Raw genomic sequence first — 18,992 nt, forward strand, 5'->3', positions numbered from 1 at the left:
TCTCACTAGTCTGGAGCTAATAACTGCAGGCTACTTTCTCAAATTGACTTAGCATTCCCAACTCTTTCCCTTTCTACTCATTGTGCATTTTCTTTGCTTTGTTTCTTGTTTTATGTTTTTGTTTTGTTGTTGTTTGGAGACAGATTTTCTCTGTGTAGCCATGTCTGTCCTCTCCTGGAACTTGCTCTGTAGACCAGACTGGCCTCAAACTCATAGATATCTGCCTGCCTCTGCCACTAACTGATTAAAATTCTTTTTCTTTAAACAATTCAAAAATTTCTTCTTAGGTTTCCACCATTCAGTCCATGTCTCTCATTTGGATCCATCTTAGATTTGTTTTCTCAACATTTTCCTTTGCCTTCTTCCGTTTATCTGTTTCTGTCTGCCTGTCATTCCTAATATTGGAACTCTTATTTTCCCTCGCCAGTCTTCACTCTTTTTTTTCCTTTCCCATTCACTGTCAGGAAAAACATCATTGATCCATATTTCTGAAATTTGGAATCATGATTATATTGGATATGCCATATATTTCCCATGCACATATAGAATATATATGCAGCCAATAACCATAGTTCCCACAAGAATTAAAAGTGAGATGGGAGCTTGTTAGAATTCCACCCTTTAGGAAACATATTCCCTCTCATGTTAATAATCTAAATGTATTTCTATGCACTCGATTTTAGAAAGCCTTTAGTGACACAGTTGCTAGAAGGCAATTGGTTTTTTAAGTATTTTTATGAAATCATCCTTAGTTTACATTTCACTTAATTATCCTCTAGATTTGAAAATCTACTTTTATCAGAATCCCATTGAATCTTTTATTTTTATTTTTCAATAGCAAGAAATGCCTTGACAAAAGTTGCTTGGCATGAAATTACAGTTGTCAATCTTGCCTTTGTACCAATTAGTTCATATAAATCCTTACCTTTGGGGAGGCTCATTGTTTTGAGACTCGCCTAATGAAAAATGACTAGAATAGGATTAGTGGATAATGTAAAGCTCATGTATCATTCTTTTGAACATAGTGTATAAGACGGTTTTACATATAAATTGTTGTGTTGTGTTCAACAACTGTGAGGTAAGCAGAGTTACCCTTGAGTGCTCTGCCTGGATGACTGGAAAAACTATTTGATCATGCAAGTTATTAAAGTAAAAAAATCATTAAAAGCTCTGTTTAAATAATCTACGTGAACATTTACCTGGATTCCTCTCTGCCTCTATTTTGCGTCTGTGATGTGTTATTGATTTCTTTTTCATTTCTGCCCCATGTGCTTACCGATGTTAATCTCCAGAGCAGCTCAATTATTCTCCCAACAAAGGCAGTTTGTAGCTTGGCTTTGCTTCACTGAGACCCAGTCAAGAGGCTCTGATGACAGATAGTCTGCTTGTCAGCTTTGCTTCATGAATCCAAAGAAAATGGAACTTATCAGAAGCTGAGCCTCGAGCACTACCTGGGCCTCTTATTTGGGCCTTTCCATGCTGGGTTTGGCAGAGGTCTTAGTCTTTCATCACGCGGTTCACCAACACAAAGGGAAGTGAGCAGTTGTGCTTTTCGGCACCCTTCTGGAGACAGCTACAACACAAAATAAACAAACAATATATTTTTAGGGCACCACCTGCAGCCAGCAGCTGTACCAAGCAGAGCAGAACTACGAACGATGTGATTTGTCCCATTTAACATGAAGCCTGAGGTTTTAGGCGAGAGGGAGGAGAACGCTCGATGTACACAACCCACACATTGCAATTTAAACTGAAGCTGATTTTCTTTCTTTTTAGGTGGGAACTGAGGTATCATTATAGCTCTTCTCTTCTCCCACCCTATGACCTCTGCTTGAAAACATTTCTATTATTGGGGTTTTAACTGTTAACTGGGGGAAATCGTTTTTCTCACCAGTAAACTTCCTTTTTCATTTAAGGGCAATTTTCTCTCATAGCAATCTATACTTAAATGCCAACGTCTGCTATATCTAGGCTGGATATAAAATGATGTCTGGCATTTACGTGAGCCAATGACATGGGTAGAGAAACTCATACACTTGGCTTATATAAGTTTTTCATCTTATCTATAGCCTTCATCTATTTCTGTTCTTCCTCAGGATCTGTTTCTTGAAATGTGAGGCATAAGTTCAGGATCTTCTGAAAGCTGAACTTTCAACTCATGCTTAATTGACAATCTGTTCTTCACTAACCCATTCCTTCCCAGGCGAAAAATCTGTGTGGCTCATCCTGTTAAAATCCTGCTGTAGCAGCAATGCCTGATACTTAGAATCTTGAGGCTGGCATGCAGAATATTTTAAATACACTTTTTTTTCTCAGTTTAAAAAATGACTTCATTCTCTCTCTCTCTCCTCTCTCTCTCTCTCTAACCATCACCAACAGGAATCTCTTATCACTATTTAAAATCTGGATTTTAAACAGATTCTTGGGCTAATAGTCCATGTATGCATCAGCTTGTTCAACTTTAACACGTCTTGTTACTGGTAGTTTTTCAAGAACTGCCATCTTCACCATGGAGCTCCATGAGTTTTTCCGATTCAAACTTGGGTTCTTTGGGATTTTTACTTTTCTAACGAAGACATTATGAAGAAAATAAATAGACTAGCAAGACTTTTCTATGTCTTTTCCAATGCTGTCTGAAATCAATTTATTAACCACTTCCTTCAATCATTTGTCTGCATATCTTGGGTTATGATTTCCAACATCTTCTTCCAGATCTGGCTGACCTGTTGATGCCATACATACGACATCTTGTGTATCTGATTGTTGGATCCTTTTTAGTGAAACCAACACAGAGCAGGTGGAGCAAATAACTCCCTGTTATCTTGACATCAACATGAGCTTTAATCACAGCTTGCCGCTTTTTGACAATGGGACACATTTTGTCTCAGGTAAGAGCCACACCATAAAAGTTAGCTAGCTACACAGGTTTTGACATCAACATACTCAGCAAGTAACTTGAATTTCCTAAATGCAAATTCATTATTCTTTACATCAGCAAGTCTGTCTTCAAATATATAACCCTTGAGCCTATCAAATGCAATTTTGGTTCCTTAAGTCCTGATGATTAGTGTTTTTCAAATGTTTCTAATATTGGACATACACAGAGTTTTCACATCATACCAATAATTTCTTAGAAAATATACCAAGCACTTTCTCCTTGGCTCCCTTTCTGCCCCCCTTTTTTAGGCATTTGTTCTTGCTGACCACCATGGTGCTGCTCAGAACACCAAGAAATCCTTGTTCTCTTAATGGCTGTTGACTCTAGCCCCAGAAACCAAAGTTACCATTTCATTTTGAGCCTTTCTAGGTAAGCTAGAATATATAATTGAATTGTATATTAATCTGTGGGCAATCCAAGTACTTACAAATTGAACTTATTTAAGCACAGAGGACAGTTGACTTTAACGTGAAAGTGGGCAACAAATACTACACAATATTTTTTTCTATCTCAGCAATGAACACAGTTGTTTAAAAAGACAGAGAACTGTTCTAAGTATTTGTGATGTATGGTAGAATGTCATTATTAATGCCTATACCAGTAGCCAGATTCTTATTACGAAGAACATTCCAATGACCATCTCTTTGTGCCTCATTAACAGCCTTTCTCAGCACTTACAGATATTGCTCTGAAACCCTGAGAACGGAGATGAAAGCATCACAACTCTGCAGTGATGCATGCCTCTAGTTAATGGGGGATATCAAGCCCTGCAAGCCAGGAAAGGAAGCTGCTTCCATTATCTTCACTTTCATCATCATGGTGATGGTTCTTAGGAATATCAAGCATGAAATCATTCCCTGCCAAATCTGTCTACAGCTGTGTTTAATGTGGGACCTGCTTCTGTCTCCTTCACCTTTTGGAGGCTTTAAGAAGAATTTTCAGGCAACAGCTCTTATGCATTATTTTGTTAAATTATTTCTGCTTCCGGATCTTGTCAATCAATTGCATTTCTGCTTTACAATACTTAACTCTGGACAGTGCTTTTAACTCTGGTTGAAGTTTTGGAAGAAGGAAGAGAAGAAAAGAAGACCATTAGTTAGAATGCCTCTTTGCTCAGTAAAAGAGCAGACAGCAAGATTTGTTAAATGAGAACTTTCAGGGCACTTAGTACTCTTTGGAATTCTCTGGCATCCCTTTGCTGTTTTTGGCTATCCTCAGTATTTTGTTTTGCCCCCTGCTCTATATCATTTCAGATAGATTCTCTTTGAGTTTATGATTGGTATGCCAAACTCAGCTCATACAATAAAGCCCATTAGAGAATTTGTTAATTCAATTATTGTGTTCTTCGGCTCCCACTTTTGTTTGGTTCCTTTTTTTGTATTTTCATCTCTTTGTAAATATTCTCATTTGGCTCACAAATAATTTTTTCCGAGATGTTAAGCTTATTTATGATGATTATTTTGAATTGTTTGTCAGATACTTCATATATCATGCCCTTGGGATCAGTTTCTGTAGGTATACTTTGTTCATGTACCATGGCATCATATTTATCTGTATACCTTGTAACTTTTATTCCATGCATTTAAAAACATAGAAACTTTATCCAAACACCAAATAGTCGGCTGCATAGAGATTAGAGAATCTCCTTAAACATTTTCTCTGTGTGTGTCCTCATTGTTGCTCTGCTTGGGTATCCAGAAATGATAGGAACTTGGCAGTTGCTCTATGAATAGCCCATCCTCTCTTGTTCCTTTGAGATGTGTCCGTCACACTACAGGTTCTCTGAAGTTGTCGCAAACTGTCCAGCTCTCTTTTATTACCAGCAGCCACTAGAGTGTGGCTACAAAGCAGGCACTGGAGGAGCCAGTCAGAATCACCCACTCCCCAACCTGATTATTATACAAACTCAGAATGCTTTTCCTCCCCACAGGAAAGCTGGGAGTTCTAAGTGTTTTGCCCTCTAATTCTGTCATGGGCCAGAGGAAGGACTGTGTTAGGTATGTATAGAACATTCTAAAGCATCACTTGTGCTTTAAGTGGACCTCAGCTTGCTGCTGCTTGCTGTCAATAGTGAGGTACAGACAAGACAGAAGCCATTAAAGAGTCTACCAAAACATCTGATAAGTAGAACCAAGTTTCAATCTTTTCTTCCTTTCCCTCAGAAAAGCCAGGAGCTGGAAGCTTTCGCCCAATCATGCTACTCACTCCAGTGAAGCTTGGGGCAGACTATGATGAGTGAAAACCATAAATTTTCCTAGTGTTTTGATGCAGTTAGTTTTGCATTCAAATGCAGCACAGGAGTCTTTCAACTGGTTTCTGGATTCCTAACAAAGGGGATTGTTTCATAGACTGTTGAGTAGTTGTCTGTCTGCTTGGGAAAGAGTGCCTGGGACTCAGTATTCTACCCTCTTAATAATGTCACCTCCCTTAATTCATAAGAATAAATAGTGAAGATAAACTGAAAGTATTCATTTCCTAAGTAGCACTGGTGTCATTTCTTGTTGCTGTTAAAAGTGAAAGAAGCAGGTAGGATTATTGTGGGAAAAGGAGAAGTAGTGATATTTGAGATTCTTACAAAGAGGTTAAGAAATTCAAGATAATAGAAGCTGAAACTTAGTGTTTAAATGTATTTTAATCAATAGAAAAAAGCAGTGGCCTCCTCAGTACCTATAAACACAAGATGTCATTGCTTATTCCTTTTGCTAGGCCACCAAAAACATCAAACTACTCTTCCATTGACTTCATTTTTCTATCAGCTGATAGTGGTTGTTATTTTTGCTATAGTGAAGATTCAGCCAGAATAATTTAGTTATGAGTAAATAAAACCCAAATTGGATGACAGTCTATGTTGGGGCTTTAAAGGATAACTGGAAGGTGACATTCACCAATTATAGAAGATGCTTCTCCCTAAAATTTACTGGAGACCATCTAAGAAGTGCTGGTTCATCTGGCTTTATAGATGGAGAAAGAAGCAAATGCTGTTCCAGTTGATGGTACCTTGACAAGAGTATATTAAACATTGGTCTATCAAAAATCAGCATAAGTCAGAATGGAATTAAATCTAGTATTAATAAAAAAAAAAACTCGCTATTCATACAATCATTCAGAATTGCTCAAGACCCTTCCAGTGAGAACACTCAAATCTCTTCAATTCAGAATGGGATTTCTTTGCATCCATCTTTAGGGTCTGCCATAGTACAGGGACATCAACATCAGATTTCATACCAAAGTTTTGAGTTTTACTTCTGAGTGGGATTTAACTGTCAAGAGGCTTGCCCTGAATGAACAAACTAAAATATGTTCATTGATTCAAATAGGAAATGCATGCATAAAAAAATCATCCATACAAGTAGACAAAGAAATTACAGGGCAGTCAATGGTTCCAAATATTTATTTCTCTTGTTTTTAGTTAACTCTTTCACAGGAAGATACACAAAATTTTAATAGAATGAATTTCTCAGTTGTATGGAGATAGAACTGTAGAGAATTTTACAGTGACTGCCTCTTTCCTTATAAATACAGTAAGATAGCTACCTTTAATTAGTACTGGTAATAAAATAAAATGATAAATAAGGCAAACTAACAAAAAAGAAACATTTTAAATACAATCTAACTTGGACTCTGAAAAAATAAGCTAAAATATCTAGATAGATAGCATTATAGAAGAAGCTCTATTAGATAATCCCATTCAAAATATTACTTTCAAGAGCCAAAATTCTGGAACAGACCATACAAACCATTCAGCATAATTTCTGTTTTGTTGACAAGAAAAGAGGTTCACAGCTTATTCCAGGATCCAGATCATAAGCAAGCTTCCCATGGACATATTCAAACATTGCTTCTCTTTACATAAAAAGAAATAATATATTTTGGAAATGTTATGGCTTTCTTTGCCAAACCAAGGCCTGTAAAACTCATGTTGGCTGTCGAAAAAGTTGAAGGTGGACAGTGTTTGCTTTTAGAAGCTGCATATTTTTCCCTTCAGTTTTCCTTTTAACCCTAGTCCTAAATTTCATTCTATCTCATGTTTTCTTCCAAAGAACATGAAGGGTAGAACACCTTTACAGCCCCCACAACCCACTTTGGCCTTCCAGGAATGGATTTGTTTTAGTGATTCTGTATTACAGTACTGTAAGCCCACTGTCATGTTTTGGAAATATAAGCTATCCAATGAAAAGGTTTAATTTATTACCTCTTACAGGGAAAACCATTTCCAAGTCAATATGGGAGCGTAGAATGAGCAAAAGTCTTCAGAACAAACAGGAATGAATTTTAATAGAAGAGTATTGCCCGGGCAGGAAATGAGGGTATAGTTTTTGGCGAAGGGAGAATATTTTATTTTTAAAATATCCTACTTTTGTGAATATAATATAATATCATTTTCATCTTCATTTTCTCCCTCTAAATCCTCCCATGCAGCCCTCCTTGCTCTTTCAAATTTATGTTCTTGTTTTCTTTAATTGTTGTTACATGTGTTTGTATACATACATACATACATAGACACATACGTGTGTGTTCCTAAAATCTTAACTACACCCTGCTCACTCTGGGTATGTTTTCAAGACTGTTTGATACTGAGTAACCAATTGGTGTGCTCCTCTCTGAGGAAGAATGCTTTCAAAGCATTCTCTGAACCATTCCTTGTGGCCCAACTGGTTTTTTCTCACACTCGGAAGCTTTGCAAGACAGTAATGATATGTGCATCATTATCACCAATTCGGATTGAAATTCAGGCTGTCAAACACTTGCAAAAGCTCTTGCATTAAATAATGCTCATTTACTAAAATGAGACTGAGAATGAGACTTGTGCTTGAAGTTCATAGGAGTTTTGGATGACAAGCAATGGTTGTGTCCAATGGAAATCAACTATGGGATGTCAGCTGCACCAGGCTTTGTTCTATCTTTTCTTTTGTTGCCTTTCTACACAGCTCCTTTTCTCCAGGATAAATGCTCTTAGCCGCACCAATGAGAGATGAAATGTGCCTTTCTCTATCTCTGTAATGTCAGCAACTGAAAAATGATGCCTCTTTCCAAAATAAACACAACTCCAAATGGTATTCAAATCACAGGTTTGGAGTTTGCTGATCTTGTTAAAGCTTGTCTCCTCTGAAAGACGCTCTACCTGCATGCATTGCAAATAGATGGACATCTTATGACAGGAAGAACTGTGTCTGGCAAAAGAATCTGACACATTCAATGCTTAGGTTCACTTGTGACTTTCAAACCAAGGGCTGACATTGCAAATCCTGAGTCCACTGAAGGGTTTGTCTCTGTACCTGGAAGATGACAGCATTCACTCTGTAACCAAAGGCAGAAGACAAGAGTCTCAAACCACTGTCCACCTTGCTGAGACTACAGTTAGCAAAAGGAAGATCTACCTGAAGCCTTTTTATCCTTTTCCAGAAAGGCAAGACAGAAATACGCAGTTTGATTGTACATCCTGTTGCTGCTAGACCTTCATTTCTTTTACTGTACTTCGTTTGTATTCTTTAGTTTAATCTTTATTTTATTCACTCTACCAATTTCTTCCTTGCCCTAATTTTGGACACATTTTTTCTTTTTTATTGAAAAAAAAAAAAACTTGATACAACATATTCTGATCATGCTTTTCTTCTTCCCAGCACCCATCCTACTTCCTTCCCACCTTCTTGACAACCTTTAAAAAATAAACACAAACAATAACAAAAAGAAACACACTAGAAAAATAAAATAAAATTAAAAAAACACAAAAAATAGAAACCAAAATATACCAGCAAAAGACCAATAATGATGAAAAGTGCCCAAACAAAGAAATATGAAACAAAAAGTTTACAAAAATGCCATTGAGTTTATTTTGTGCTGGCCATCTTCTTCTGGGCATAGGGTCTTCCCTGAAGTATGGTTAATATACCCAGTGAGACTCCATTGGAGAAAGCTAACTTTTTTATTTGTGAGCAGGCATCAATTGCAGATAGCTTCTAGTTTAGGGGTAGGGGCTCCTGTCATTTCCTCTTTTCAGCACTGAAACCCCATCTGACATGAATCTGTGCAGGGCCTGAACATGCTGCTGCAGTCTCTGTGAGTTCCCATGCTCATCAATCTTGTTGTGTTTGGAAGACACTGTTTCCTTGGAGTCATCCATCACCTCTGGCTCTCACAATCTTTCTGCTTTCTCTTCCTCCTAAATCTCTGAGCTCTGAGTGGAGGGGTTTGATGAAGACATCCCATTTAGGAATGAATGTTCCAAAATCTCTCTCACTCTCTTCTCACTGTCCAATTGTGGCTTTCTGTGTTAATCCTCACCTACCACAAGAAGTTTCTCTGATGATGCCTGAGTACCAAGGCATTGATTTGAATCCCAGCCTGGTGTGGCCACAAGAAATCTCAGGTTGAAAGTATTTCTGGGTATCTGTGCAGACACAAAGGAATGGAGATGAGCTAGAATGGAAGTATTTTACTGAATTTTGTAATTAAGGAGCAAGATTCTATGCAAGAAATAGATGCAGAGCCTGGAGAGATAACAGTTAAAAGAGTACCCAGATTCAGTTCCCAGAACTCACATCAGGTGGCTCATCACTACCTATAACTCCACCTCCAGATGATCCCACACTGTCTTCTGGCCTCTGTAGGCACCTGCATTCAAATGTACATCTCTCTCTCTCTCTCTCTCTCTCTCTCTCTCTCTCTCTCTCTCTCTCTCTCTCACACACACACACACACACACACACACACACACACACATACACACAATTAAAATAAAAAAAATTAAGAAATGATACAAATGGAGCTTCAGAAGAACTACAACTGGAGCTTTCTAGACTACTTTTATTTATTTTCAGTACATAGGGATCTTAGAATGAGATCACCAAAGAATGACTGCCATATTTGAAGGCACAGATCAGTTATCTGCCTGTCAGATGCCTGTATTCTATTAGCTACTTTTGAAGACTCACCAAAACAATGGGCCAGCCACAACCAGCATTTTTCTTTACAAGACCCTGGTATATAGGCCTATTACTATTGAAATCTTTCTTGTTCCCTGAAGTATAAATCTAATTAATCAATAAAAACCAGGAGTCAGATATCAGGGCAATAACCTGAAAGATCAGAGAAGCAGAGGAACAGCCACCAGTGACTTCTTACTTCTCTGGATCCTCTGACCAAAAAAGGCTCCAATCCTATCTCCACCCCGCCTTATCACTTCTTCTCTCTTCCCGAGTGCTGGGATTAAAGGCTTGAGGCACTACCACCTGGCTGCTATGGTTAACTAGTGGCTAGCTCCGCCCTCTGATCTCTAGGCAAGCATTGTCAGAACACAAACAAAATACCATACAACATTTCCCCTTTTTGTCTAAATAGAAAAGAGGTTTTAACTAACATAGAAAAACTATATACAATAAGTACAATAAATATATACAAATATATACAGGCAATAATTACATTAACAATTTCTAGTCCATTAGCATTTGACAAATTCAGAGAAAATACTCCATTATCTATCCTATCTTGATGAGTCCACAGTGTTGTACCTAATTCACTTTCTATCCTAACTGGCATTACCAACCCAAAACTATTTTTTGATGTCTGTCAACCTTATACACTTTACATCTTTTTAGCAAGGTTTCTTTTTGAGTCTTATAACACAGAAACTATAACTATCTAGTCTTCAACTCAATCTGAGACCTGAGAAGAATATAATATTACCTGAGTAAGCAGGAAGTGCAGAGCATACAACTTCCAAAATTAGGAAATGACAGAAACAGCTGGATGCCTGAACAATCACCCAAGGTTCCTCTGCAACATTGGGGTATCCAACTCTGGCCTACAGACCTAGCATATCTGACAGACTTTCCGGTGAAGCTGGAAATTTTGAAGGACTGTCCTACCTTGTCTTGGCAAAGTTCAGCAGTCACCTTTCTTGCATCTTGCTGATCAAGTTTGGACTGTAACTATTAGCAGTTGAAGGAAGGGCAGTTCTCTGCCCACATGACTAGCTTTTGCCATAAAGAAAACAAACTCCAAATGAAGTTTCATCAATGCCCATCATCCTCTTTGAAGTTATTGGTGCTGTCAGGAGCAGATGTGTCTCACTGTCCAGAAAAGTCTAAGTTATTAAAACATTTTAAATGTCATATTCTGTAGGTCTTTGAAGTGTTTGAAGATTGCCTATCTATCTGAAATATCTCTGTATGACCTTGAAAACATACCTAACATGACTATGGGTTTGCTATTAAAGATGACTATTAATCTGTATTTCTTAATTATATATTACATTTTTAAATGAGCTGTGTAAATATAATACCCTAAACAAGAGTAGAAATATACATAGAGTATAACAACATTTACTTTGAATTTGTATCAATAAACTAAAATTCATACCAATGTAAAATATGTAAGACTAATAGTTGTTTTTGGATTAAAGTAGATTCAGTAATCCTTTTATCCTATCATTTCTATATCCCCACTTTTTCTTTTCAGAATAATATCCTTTAATCTAGCTTACTTTGTCTAGCTTTTTTTATGACCGTTATCCATAACAACTTGTAACCAATCCCCTTAAACTATGACAAACATTCATAATTTATTTTTTGAAATGTGGGCATAGTTCTCTAGACTATTTTCTGTTGATTGGGGGCACTAGTAATCTTTGGGGGGCCCTGAGAAAATTTGGGATTATGGTCAAGTTCTGACTGGAGTAGTCTGTGAGGCTGGATCATCTCAGTCAGCAGCCTTGAAACTGTTCTAGATGTAGAACTCAGAGGAAATTACAACAGAGGCATTCTGAAATGTTGTATCATCTGGACCATCCATTTCCATTGGAGATGATTCAGGGGGGTCTTCCTTGATCAAACCTGATTTTGCATAAGCTAGAATGAATTCAGAGCCTCTCATTTCCTGTGAAAATAAAAGCAGAACCTTTTTCCCAAAGTAACATATCTTTTGACTTAAATTTTGAAGTCAAGATATTTTTTAAATATATGGGTTGGTTTAATCTAGCAGCTTTCATAATCAAATGTCTTTTGGCAGTTATTTGTTCATTAGTAGTGAAAATTTAAAGACAACACAATAACATACAGTATCTAGACTATGTATTTTCTGTCTTTACATGACTTATTATAATTTTTATTACTCTATTTGTTTTTAAGGAATTTCTGTACCCTTTTTCTTTTCTCTCCCAAGCCTACATATATTTTAAAACACACTGTAACCTGTTTAGAGCAATTTTTCATCTGAATCTGTCTTTACTGCATATCTCTATCTTTTTCTGACCACATGAGCCTTTAAATTGCTAAGCAGGCATGAATAGGACCATGGCTCCACCCCATTCCTTGGTTCTGAGAGCCTAGCTTCATGGCAGAGATACCAGTATATCAAGTTTATCGCCCCAACTCTGGGAAGTTTCTGGGTCCATGTACCACTGAGTAGTGCCCTACTCACTGCTCATAAACCCATTTAAGTGCTTTGTAGCAGGGTCTCTTAAAAGAGCCATGTAGTTTATGCCTCTAGCACTGAGTCAGGAAGCCACCTCTGCTTGCCACTAGCAAACAGCCTATCTGAGAAACCAAAAAAAAAAAAAAAAAAAAAAAAAAAAAAAAAAAAAAAACCAGTTACCAAGAAGCCGAGTTTGACTTCATTTTTGTGTTTACAATTCTTTTTAAAGCTTTTTTTAGGCTTTATGCAGAAATTCTTGCTGAACATTTGGATGCCAGATGAAGCATAAATCTAATTAATCTTACCAATAAAAACCAGGAGCCAGATATCAGGGTAATAACTTGAAAGATAAGAAAAGCAGAGGACCAGCCACCATTGACTCCTTACCTCTCCAGATCCTCTGACCAAAAAAAAAAAAAAAAAAAAAAAAAAAAAAAGCTCAGATCCTGTCTCTGCCCCACCTCATCATTTTAACCCTGAGTTCTGGGATTAAAGGTATGAGCCGCCACCACCTGGCCTCTGTGGTTAACCAGTGGTTATCTCTGCCCTCAGACCTCCAGGCAAGCTTTACTTGTCAGAACACAAAAATTATCACACAACAGTTCCCCCTTCACTATACCACCCACTCTGCTGCTGGCTGGCCCCCATTATCTAAATTAAAAAAGATCAATTATGAAGAGATCCAAAAGAAGACAAATGTAAATGGAGCTCATTAACATATCAAATAGTTAAGCTTTGTTTTCTTGGCAAGCTAGTAGTATGCATCATTACCTTGTTTGAGAGACAGTGCCTTGATTACTAGAAAAACTGAAGAAATCCAAGATTTACCTGGTCTGCTTATTCATTAGCTAGTTTTTCAGCAGATGTTTTAAAAAGTTCCATGTCAGCTTTTCTGTTGTTATTGTAACCAAATACCTAGCCGAAATAACTTTAGAGAGGAAAATGTTCCTTAGGATCAGGGTTTTAGAAGTCAGAATCCATCGTGCTGCAAAGCTTTCTCAAGACAGAGAGAGACCACCTAATGTAGCTGGCTTTCTCTCTTTCTGCCTTTTATTCCAACCAGGGCCCCATCCAATGAATGTAGCCCACATTCATTTCGACCAGGTTAATCCTGTCTGGAATCATAGATACACCCAAGTGTGTGCTTTAAATAAGCTATGGTCTTCTCTACCTAATCAGGTTGACAATTGAGATTAGCTCTGTATGTTCAATTGGAACATTTTAATACATACATGAAGCTACCTTTTGAGGGTTGTCATCCAGCCTTCCTTTAATATGTTTGCTTTTGTCTTCTGTCTTCCATCACACAGATATTTCCCTGGGTAGTGATCAAACTCATCAAATATTGCCTATTGAGGCGTGCTCATGTATAGCCTTGCTCAAAAAAATATATATTCATCATGGCACTCAGAAATACACTCCAGTATTTATTCTTAAATACATTATTGTTTCTTACACTTAGGCCTTTTAATTTGTTGCCAGTTAAATTTCAAAATGGTATAACATGAAAAGTAATTCTTTTTTTTTCCTCTAAAGTATTGACTACTTGTCCCTAACTCCTTGAGAGAACACCTGCAGACTGGCGTCATCTCTGTCATAGCTTCTCACTCTGAGTTTACTTCCGGGCTCTCAGCTCTGTTCTACAGATCTGCTTGGTGACTCTTGGATTTATACCTGACTGCTATATATACTGTGGCTTTGTAATATAGTTTGGTTTTATTATTAATTTATAGCTAACATACAAAATACTGGATTTCTTTTTAATATTTTCATATGTATCATTATGTTTGTTCTAATTCACTCCCAATGGACTTCCTCCTCCACCCTTGTCTGGTTCCCTTCCTTCAACCAAATAGTATTTCCTTCAGCTGTCACATCGCATACCTTCCAACACCTTCTCTCTGTATCCCCTCTCATTCCCTTTAAATAGTTTCCTCTACTCTCTTAGCTCATGCCCCTTCTTTATAGATTCTGCAAATGAGAGAAAACATATTGTTTTTCTCAATCTAACATCATTAACTGAATATAATGATCTCTACTTCCATCAATTTTTTCTGCAAATATCATAACTTAATTCTTTATGTCTGAGTAATAATTCATTATGTTTATATACAACATTTTCTTTATTGATTCATCCATAAGTTGGTTGCTTTTATAGTGTCACTCAATATGCACAGATATAATGATATCTCTGTAGCATGCTGAATTAGGTTCTTATGGTAAATGCTTAATAGTTTAGAGCTGGATCATAGATGTTTTAGATATAGATAGATAACTTTAGTTTAAGGAAACCTCCATGTTTATATTCACTCATTTAAATCCCTACCAGAAATGTGTGAACAGTCCTTTAACAACACAGCTTCTCCAGCATTTGTTGTTATTTGTTTTTAATGATGGCTTGTGTGAAAGGGTGATATAAAATCTCCATGTAATTTTAATTTGCATTTCACCTATGGTTAAGGATTATGGGGAGTTTAGTGTGCATGTTAGCTGTCTGTGATTCATTGTTTTTTAAAGTGCTGTTCATTTCACTTAGTTATTTATTGATTGGATTAGTTGAGGCCCTGATTGCTTTCAAGTTCTTTATGTATTAGGTATATTGATCCTTTATTTGGTATACAACTAGTAAAGATTTTTCTCTCCTGCTATAGTCTTTCTCCTCACTCTATAATTTTCTTTGCAATACAGAAGTTTTCTAATTTCATAAAATGCCATATATCAACAATTTGGATTATTTCCTGAAATATTAGAGCCATTTTTAGAAAGGTCATATGACCTATCAAAGTTAAGCCAAGAGGATCTAAACAGTTCGGTCTTATAAGAAGCAATGAGACAAAGCAGTAAGGAGGATTCTCCCAATTACAAAGAAAACAGAAAAGAAACAGAAGCCCATGACCAGATGGAATCACCACTAAATTCTGCCACATAGTTAGAGATGGATGAAGATCAATCCCCTTCAAATTATTGTACGAAATAGGAATATGTGGAACCCTATCAAACTCATTTTCAAAGCCAGTATTAAGCTAATTCCAAACCCAGGTAATGATACAACACAAAAAGATAATTAAGACTAATATCTACTTTAAAACAGATACAAATAGTCTTAATAAAGTAATTGCAAATGGAATTCATCATTGAAAAATATTATACATTGTGACGAAACTGACTTCATTACACAGATGCAAGAATGGTTTAATTTGAACAAATAGATAAATATAATACATTGCATAAATATACACAGAAATCAGGCACAAAGGTGTATGGTGAAGGTCAACAGCCTTCCTTATTAAAATATCTAAAGAAATTAAGAATAGAAGGACCATAACTCAATATGACACTAGTATACACAAAGCGAGTTTGACCATGCTCCAATGAGTATATGGGCAACACAAATTAGACTTCCTGTATTTCTTTTTCTTTCTCTGGGGAGTGGACTAGGGTGGAAATGTAGACCTGGGAGGAATAGGAAGCAAGTATGATCAGGGTGCCTTGTATTAAATTCCCAAATAATTAATAAAAATAGTATTGCTTCCTGCTGGCTTATGGTCATGTTCTAATTCATGGCTTTAGTTAAGAAAATGTATGGGGTGGTTGAGTGTTAATCTCTATATACACATAAAACCCTACCACACATTTGTCTGTTGCTAACTCTGAAAATCTACATCTTGCAGCCTCATCAGCTACTGGTAGTTGAGGCTATGTTAGGATCCAATCCTAATATACAATCCTATAATTTAACTCTAACATTAACTCTATGTACCACCCATGCCCTGTTTTATTAACACTGTAACTAATGTAACCCAGAACTTGATTTATATATTTATTTCTATGGCCAACTGCAAAACAGAATTTGTTTCAACATCTTGTGTTTATCCTAAGAATATTGTCATCTCTGAGATAAATCATACCATCTGTCTTCTTCATTTGAAGTAAATGTTATGGTTTTTATAAATACATTCAGAGTATAGATTATATGTTATTCAAATTTCTGAAATTTATTCAATAATACAATAGTTTGATGCATAATGTTATATTTTAATTGCAATTTTTAGCTAAATATCATTTTCTTATGCTTGCTATAAAATTATGAAGTATTCAAACAGAGAAAATTTTAAACATTGTGCCATTCTGTTTTTTGTGCTGATTTCTCAAAAATATAGTTTTTTTTCTCTGCTTCAATAGATAGAACTAAAGAGTAGATAAAAGATATATGGGATTAGAAAACATCTACAATTGGATACCACATAGAACCCCACTGTTTTCCTTTCCATGTCAGAAAGGTGTTCTTGTTTCTGGTAATTCTATCATTCTCAGTATGCTTACCTAAAAACAGGTGGGAAAACAAAAATAGAAATAAATTCTTGAGAAGTCATTTATATTCAGAATTGATATTTTTACCTCAATGAAGCAAATAAGCCTGCAGGAAGGACCACAGCGGAAAGGAAGAACAGAAGGAAAAAATAGCAGAGGAGATGGAAGAGGTGTGTGTGTGTGTGTGTGTGTGTGTGTGTGTGTGTGTGTGTGTGTGTGTGTGTAGAAAAGACCACAGATTGGAACATGATGCACTTACTATTTATTGAGACTAAGACTCATCTCCAGTTCCCAAAGCATTTATATACATGTGTTAATCCAAGACTTTCACTTAGGTATAAAATGACTGGCGTTATACTCACAGGAAAGGGTGAATAGATTTCAAGGACAAACTATCAGGGAATAGCTTATCATTAAATGGAAACCAGTCAGTGATAATCACAAGGTGAGCAGCATCCAATACAGCAAAAGGAACTGCAAAAGTATTAAACTGTTCTTGGAAAGATGATGCTGCCACTATATTCTTGAAAGTGGTCACAGTATTAATATATTCAACCATTCTGATATATAAAAAGAGTCACAATATTCACTGGGGACATAAACATGAGAAATCTTTCATTAATTGAAATTTTAACATAAAGCTTTAAGCTGGAGGCCAATGCCAATTGCAGCAACTCACAGCCAATGCCTATAGAGGAACTCACAATCAAAGTCTCTACAGAAGCTCACAGCCAAGGCCTATATAGGAATTCATAGCCAAGCCTATAGAGGAACTCATAACCAAGGCCTACACAGGAACTCACAATCAAAGCCTATTAGAAACTCGTAGCCAATACCAATACAAGAACTCAAAACAATCTCCATATGGGATCTCAGACCCAATGCCTACACAGGAACTCAGAGTCACTACATGTAAATAGGAACTCGTAGCCAATGCCTATCCAGCAATTCACAACCAATGCTTATACAGAAACTCACAACCAAGGCCTATACAGGAACTCATAGTCAAGGCCAATACAGTAATTCACAGCCAGTGCCTATATAGGAACTCACAGTCAGTGACTGTACAGGAACTCACAACCAATACCTATACAAAAACTCACAGCCAATGTCAATGAAGGCACTCACAGCCAAAGCCCATACAGTAGCTCACAGCAAGGCCTACACAGGAACTCACAGGCAATGTTAATATAAGAACTCACAGCCAATACTTACACAGGAACTCATAGCCAATGCCTATACAGCAACTCACAACCAGTGCCAACACAGTAACTCACAGACAATGTCAATACAGGAAATCACAGCCAGTGTTAATACAGGAACTCATAGCTGTGCCAGGCTTTCTTTTCGGGCCACCAAGCAGCTCCCAATCAAGACAAAGAGACTTCTTATTAATTATGAATGCTCAGCCTTATGTTAGCTATTTATTTTAGTCTGTTGCTCTTTATCTACATTTTGCCTCAGGGCTTTTACCTTTCTTTCTGCATATCTTACTTTTCTGTTGTCTCCATATCTGGTTGGTGGCTGCCTGGCTTCTAGTCCCAGGTATGTCCCTCTCTTTCTCCCTCTTCTCTCCAGCCTAAATTTCCGCCCCCTACTTATTCTTTCTGCCCACCAACTCGACCTATCCCTATTCTGCCTAGCTATTGGCTGTTGAGCTTTTTATTAGGCCAAACAGGTGCCTCGGGCAGGCAAGGTGAAACAAATGTAGCACATTTTTACATAATTAAACAAACGCAGCATAAACAAATGCAACGCAGCCTTACATCATTAACAAAGGCAGCAGAAACAAATGTAACACACCTTTGCAGAGATGAAGTAACATTCCCCAACATAAACAAATGTAACACGTCTTTGCCCAGTTAAAATAGTATACCACAACATATAGACAATCCCTAAACAGGAAGTCACAACCAATCCCTGTACAGGAACTTACAACCAAAGTCTATACATGAACTCACCAGTGCTCATTCAGTGACTTACAGCAATTCCTACACAGGAACCCACAGCCAATGCCTATATAGGAAATCAGCAATGCCTATGCAGGAACTCACCAAGGCCTATACAGGAGAAATGCACAGCCAATACCTGTACAAGAGTTCACAGCCATAGTCAACTTGGTGTTATATCTAGAAAGAACTATGTAAGCAAAAACATTTTAAGTTACTTCAATCTAAGAAGAAAATGCTCATACTTGGGATAAGATGTAAGCAGAAATTTGCCAGACTTCAATGTTATGCCTATTGATTTTATTTCAAAGGGGGTACAAATCAATGATCTCTTATACTAAGATTACTATGTTCTCATTTAAAATCAGTGCCAAATCTCATAA

General features: G+C 36.9%; 1 protein-coding gene and 1 pseudogene across 3 annotated transcripts in view; one reads left to right on the forward strand and one right to left on the reverse strand.

The window, feature by feature from the left end:
- Positions 1-18,992, forward strand: part of Nkain2 (sodium/potassium transporting ATPase interacting 2) — a 1,053,517-nt gene that overhangs the window by 865,684 nt on the left and 168,841 nt on the right. The gene's annotated exons all lie outside the window — the stretch shown is intronic.
- LOC114692561 lies at positions 1,644-3,210 on the reverse strand (annotated as a pseudogene).

The sequence above is a fragment of the Peromyscus leucopus genome, chromosome 8a (genome assembly GCF_004664715.2).
Source record: "Peromyscus leucopus breed LL Stock chromosome 8a, UCI_PerLeu_2.1, whole genome shotgun sequence".
NCBI classification, from domain to species: domain Eukaryota; kingdom Metazoa; phylum Chordata; class Mammalia; order Rodentia; family Cricetidae; genus Peromyscus; species Peromyscus leucopus.